Source organism: Gobio gobio (assembly GCF_949357685.1).
Source record: "Gobio gobio genome assembly, chromosome: 20".
Taxonomy (NCBI): domain Eukaryota; kingdom Metazoa; phylum Chordata; class Actinopteri; order Cypriniformes; family Gobionidae; genus Gobio; species Gobio gobio.
This window is the reverse complement of record NC_137113.1, coordinates 6,476,653-6,483,269: the sequence shown is the minus strand read 5'-3', so window position 1 is coordinate 6,483,269 and position 6,617 is coordinate 6,476,653.

Here is a 6,617-nt window from a genome sequence, read left to right as displayed (position 1 = left end):
AAGGCCATGGACTCATTCACACCAGTAGTAGCCTTTTTGATCATGATTAATGGTAGTTTAATGTCTGCTCAATACAATTATTCTTGTTTTGTGTCATTAAGTTACTGTATGTGCCAAACAAACTGTGTTTGCTTTGTAAAAAGAACAAAAGAAGGCGCAGTGAATGTAAATGAGACGCTATTGCTCAACTGACTGCAGCTATTGCTCAAATATGGATCAATGTCCAATTTCAGCAACTACTATGACTCTTTATGGTATGGTGTTGCTGTTTTCTTTTGCCTCATTGCTCTTCAGATAGAACAACAACAAATTGTATTTTTGGCATTTAAACATCAGTATAATAATATGTATATTCCATGTAAAAGTACATTTACATACATACAAGTTATTACTAAGTAGAGGGTATTAGTAGGCCTACTTATAGACTACCTATATATTATTTTGGGAATCTGTAGTTTACTTGATTTCTGTTAAACCTCAATACTTGCTTTACTCAAATAGTCTAATACCAATTACAATTTGATAGACACATAGACTATACAAAGTGCATATTTCATTATGACTTTCCTCAATTTTAAAATAGGCTAATGATAGTATTTTTTCTTAATCCTAAAGTCAGTTGATTATGCACAAATAAGTTTCACTTTCCTTTTATTTGAGCAGCCAAGGACATTCATTTCTTAGAAGAGTATAGCTATAAAAAAAATATTGCATCATTTTCCCCATCATTGTCATTCCAAACTACATGACGCTCTTCCATGGATCACAAAAGCAGAACTTCTGAAGAATGTTTTTCCTGTCCATCATGAAACTGGATGATTGCCAGAGGCTTTCAAGTTTCAAAAAGACAAATCGCAGTATGAATCACAAATCATATCAGCATAAAAGCATGATTAAAAGTAATCTTTTGAAGTTTTACAAGGCTTTGTGTGAAATGTATGTTGTACATTGCATTTAAAATCTGGTTTGACAACCATAAAATCAGACCAACAGTCTACGAGGTTTTCAAAGAAATTCAAAATGACGGATAGCAAGTTTGAGCAAATATGGCATAAATGGCAGCACTGTTCTCGGCATGACCCCCTTTAATGACCAGTCATTAAAGGGGGGGGGGGGGTGAAATGCTGTTTCATGCATACTGAGCTTTTTACACTGTTAAAGACAAAGTAAAAAATAAATAAATAAAAAATTGGACGTTTGATGGAGTATTTCTATGCCAAAAATACTCCTTCCGGTTCCTCATTTCTCATTCTGAAAGACTTCTTTTATAAATAAAATAAAACTAAAGACTTTTCGGAGATATGAAGGATGCAATTCTAGGTACTCAAAATTGACATGAGATTGACTGAAACTGAGTGTTTTTTTGGGGAATTTCATTTTCAGAGTTTCGTAACAATACACTAATGCGTTCTTAAAATATAGCATTTTAGGACAAAATTCAAAATGGCCGACGCCCACAATAGCAATATGGCTATCATTGGACTCGGCATGATGCAGTGAATCAGAAGAGATAATTTTTTTGGGCAAACCATTCAGAAGTTTTAAGCAAAAAAGACAATTTTTCATATATCTCATGACCAGTATAGGTGGCGCTGTGCCAAAACTGTGCATGTAGCCTCGGGTCATGCTTGTGATGACACCACCAAGTTTCGTCTGAAAATATAGCCTCGCGTCCAATTTGGTGTGCTCTTCGTCAAATTCGTTTGCGCATTATTCGAGAACGGTTGGGTTTATCAAAAAAGCTTTTGATCACTTTTTGCCAGCATGGTCTGAAGATGCTATGATTTGATTTTCTTGAACATTGTACTACAGAAATGATGTCATAAGATGCAATGTTTTGTTTCTAGCCCTTATGGTTCAAAAGTTATTAGCATAATTGTAAGTGAAAATTTGGTTGGTGGCGCTAGTGGATTTCACGCTCACTTATGTTAATTGCTTTTTGACATAATACAGTATATCAACTTTAAGAGTTTCTCAGTATGTTTTTGCCCTAAGGCAAGACGCATACATGCAATTACAGGAGAGACTGGCACACTTTCTGGACACATTCCTGGACTGTGGTTTACATGAAAGAAAGCAGTGTACTGAAAACAAGCAGTCATGTAACTGCTAATGTTATTCTTTATGGTTAGAGTCAGAGTTTGGATTAAAACAGTAGAAGTCTATGTTCTTACAGCTAAATAAATATGTGAGTCAAAAAGAAAACATGGTCCAGTAGACTGGCATTGCCATTGGAATCTGCTGCATTGGTGAATTACCGTGAGTGGATTTGGAAATGAACAGCGGAAAAAAGGAAATAGCCAGTGCTTTTGATTGCACCAAAATATTAGAAAACTGGGAGAGATCAAGTCTTCACGCTGTTAATGAAACAATGAAAATGTATATAATATTGTCATTTCATATAAAATCAAAAAGGCACTTGATGCCATGCTGTTACGATTATGTATGCACTCTACTTTGTGTTGTGCCAAACAGCATCCATATTCACTATATTCATGGCTTCTGGTAGATCATTACTAACATGTGTTTTCAGACAGTGCTATAAGTTATGTTATGCCCTTGAAAAAGGCACTCAATCGTGAAATATTCAGCAAGTCACCATGAATATGTCCACAGGTGTCCTTGTGTTTGTTTTTTCCCCATAGCGGCATGTTAGACGTCAAATGAAGACCTCAGCCGATAAGAATGAAAGCAACCCTCCATATGAGGGGATTTTGATGCGGCAGATTTAGCTGATAGGTTTATCTAGAAACTGTAAGGGTAAATATCCTCAGCACAATGGTTGGTTTGTAGTACGCTATCATGTAAAGAAGCAATATTAAAAGTAGAAGCAAACACACAAGTTTAGAAACCACTAAATATCGCAACACAAATGATACCATGCAGCCCTCGGCTCGAGTGCGCTGTTGTACAGGAAAATTAATGCAATCCCATACTGAAATTTAATATATGTGCATATATGAAATATCAATATATGCAATATATGCTCATATAAAGTAAAACATAAATGAATTAGAAATTGGAACAATTCCATATATTGACATATAAAAAAAAAACACATACTAATGTATCCCATATAATATATATGTTTATGCATGTATAATACATATTTTGACATATATGTCTTATATATGAAATATCCTGATATGCTCATATACTGTAGAGTAAAAACATAAATATGAATGGGATAAAAACCTTAAAGTATACGCAGTGGATTATGAGCATGAGCCAAGTGCAAAACAAACACTCAACAAACTGACAAAAGAGTGCATACTGCCCAAGCAAAACTACATGCTCACACGAGACCAAGCGAATGCTCATACTGTACGCTCGCAACGGGTGAAAAAACACATGGAGCATTAATGTCCGAAGCCTGAACCAAAACCAAACTAGAATGAAATGCCAGGATCCATACACCCATCCATCCACCCATCCATCCATCCATCCATCCATCCATCCATCCATCCATCCATCCATCCATCATCTTCCTCTTATCCGGGGCTGGGTCGCCGGGGCAACAGTCTAAGGGATTCTGGGAGATTCAATTGGTTGATCATGTAGAAGCCAGTCAGCTCCTCCACCCACAGCAGTTTGGCTTTAGATCGGGTTATGCAACCGAAATTGCAAACTGCTGTTTTATTGAAAATGTGAAAAAATCCCTGGATAGGGGTGATGTGGTGGGAGCTGTATTCCTTGACCTTAAAAAGGCTTTTGATACAATCAACCATAGCTTGCTTTTAACTAAAATGTCATCTTTTAATTTTTTTTCAAGGTAGGGTACAGTGTGTTAAAGTCGCCCAGGAAAAATCATACCACAGGGTTCTATACTTGGTCCTTTGCTGTTCAGTCTTTTTTATAAATGACTTGCCATTAAATTGTTCAGGTGCCAGATGATGCAGTTCTTTATGCACCTGCAAAATCACCAGAGCTGGCTGCTGATGTACTGTCTTCATGTATGGCTGATGTCAGACGTTGGCTCAATCAAAACCAGTTGGTGCTAAATCTTACAAAGACAGTTTCCATTTCACGAGTTTGCACTTACACATAATTTCTAGAGAGTAATTGAATGCGTATTTGGCATGCTGTCCTGGGGGAGGGCTTCGAGCTCGGATTTAGGCCCGAACTCAGAGTAGCCCCCGTATATGTAAGTGGTTTAGAGTACAAAAGTGCGGAGAAGGGGTTGTGGAGGGTTGCTGAGAACTGTCAACAAGCGGAGGTAGGACTGCTGCGTCCTACTGCGGCCTAAATCCGAGCTCGAAGCCCTCCCCCCGGACAGCACGCCAAATACGCATTCAATGACTTTCCATAAATTATATGTACGTAAGTGCCAACTCGTGAAATGGAAACTGTCTTTGTAAGATTTAGCTCCAACTGGTTTTGATTGAGCCACCGTCTGGCATCAGCCATACATGATGACATGAGCAGCCAGCTCTGGTGATTTTGCAGGTGCATAAACAACCAGAGGCGTAGCAAGCTTTTCAAAAGTGTGGGGGATGGATGTGGTTTGATTGTTAACAATAAAAACGATGAATACAATGACAGAAGGGTACAAAAGGTATGACATACAAGATATATATATACATGGATTTCTCGGCGACGTCATCACTGCTTGCGCACGCACCCGAGAGGCAGAAAGAAGAAACCTCTCGTGTTATAGGTTACTAGCGGCGTGTCTGTAAGTCAAAATGCCAAGGAGTTGCTGCGTGGTTAATTGTACCAACAGAGCCAGTGCTGGGTGCCTGATGTTTAACATACCTAGGGGGAAGCATGCGTTTGCCAAAAAAATATTTTTGTTATTACATGTATCACAGCAACACTGCAAAATTAAAGACAAACAAACAGATCCAACTAAAATCACGTTTTATTGAGTCAGCAGTTATATACAAACAATAAGGAAAGCTTCAATACTTAAGGTTGTTGCAGTAGCGGACCAGCTCAGCGATCTGTCTTTCTGCCTCCAGGATGCGCACGCACCCTGTAATGTTTGTAAACAGGAAACCCGTGTATATATACACATACCTCGGTTTTTTTTTAACCACAGTGTTCGGTTCGGTTCTGATGGCTTGTCACATCAGTTTTTTGCTATTCTATTTTTAGGCGACGGGAACAGAAAGAGGTTAAGGAGAAAAAATGCTTATAAGACTTAGTTATTCCTAGTGTACATTAGCTTACATTCCTAGTGTATAGTATATGTGGCGGAGGGGGCGTGGTTCTGCGAAGTCTGTAGCGGGAGCGAGGAACTACGGAGACGAGCGGTGAGTAAGTAGGTCAAGTTCAGATCACTAACACCTGTGTCTCGCCGACCCCGTCTTCTTCCTTCCCGCATATAATATAAATATATATAAAGACTTACACTGGCAGCTCAGAGCTCAGCAGCATTTAAGTATGAAATTTAATGAATACATTTAAAAATAAAACACTACATAGACTTCACTATAAAATATACATTGATTCTTATTAAAGCTACTGTATTAATGTTTTTCAGTCAAGAACAGAGAGTGCTTTTCTATGTCTTTTGTAGTTTTATTAACATTAAGGTCCCCATAGTAGGAAATAATATGGAAGCCAATGGCTACCATCAATTGTCTGTGTTCAAGAGAAGAAATTAATACAGGTTTTGAACAACATTAGATGAGTAAATAATTACAGAATTTTAGAGGTGAACTGTCCCTTTAAGGACAGCGTGTTCACTAGGCTGCGCTGCTGTCAATTTAAGACCTGCGTGCATCTAATATACAGACACACAAATTTATTTTCACTTTACACATAACCGAATGTGTTTGTTAACCTTGTGTGTATTTGACAGTATTAGCACAGTAAGACTACTTAGTCCAGTAATCAAGTGTTTGACAGGCTTTTGGTGCGCGCTCTGCGCGTTAAAATGGTGCATAAGCACGCGAATAACCGGCAAGGCTTTAAAACGCATGCAAATAATGAACTTTCGTGATTGTGAATAACTCTAGTGTTCTGTGAGTATAACTCTCTGACACCAGCATTGCAAGCGTGTCTAGCACTGTGTATACTAGAGATTGGATATTTGCTCATATCAGCGCGTAGACTCACAGGCACACTGCAAAAACAAAACAAAAACAACGCAATTCATAAGCGCTTATTGAACCGTGAATGCCGTACCGAACGGTTCAATATTATAATGAGAATTGTGGCATCCCTAAAGCGTTTGTGCAAAACTGCGGGAAAACTGCAGAAAAAGTGTGGGTGTTGAACCCTCTCACCAGGAAAAGTGTGGGTGTTAAAACACCCACATCCCCCACGGCCCCTGTAAACAACTGCATCATCTGCATAGAGCTGGAAGCTGGCACCTGAACAATTCACCTCTGTTGTTGATTGGCTGATGCTCTCCACCTGTGTCAATTATCTGAACGTGCTTCTCCCAAACCTTGTTAATAAAACATCATGTGTTTTTCTATTAAGAAACTTGATCTAAACGAAAGATTCAAAATTAACTTGCAAAATGAAAAAAATCGACTCTGTCACAGAATTTAAATATCTCGGATTGGTCTTAGATCCTCAACTTAAATTTACTAAACATATAAAGGAAATCTCTAAAATAATACAAAGCAATCTTAACTGTTTTAAACTAATCAGAAACTACATAC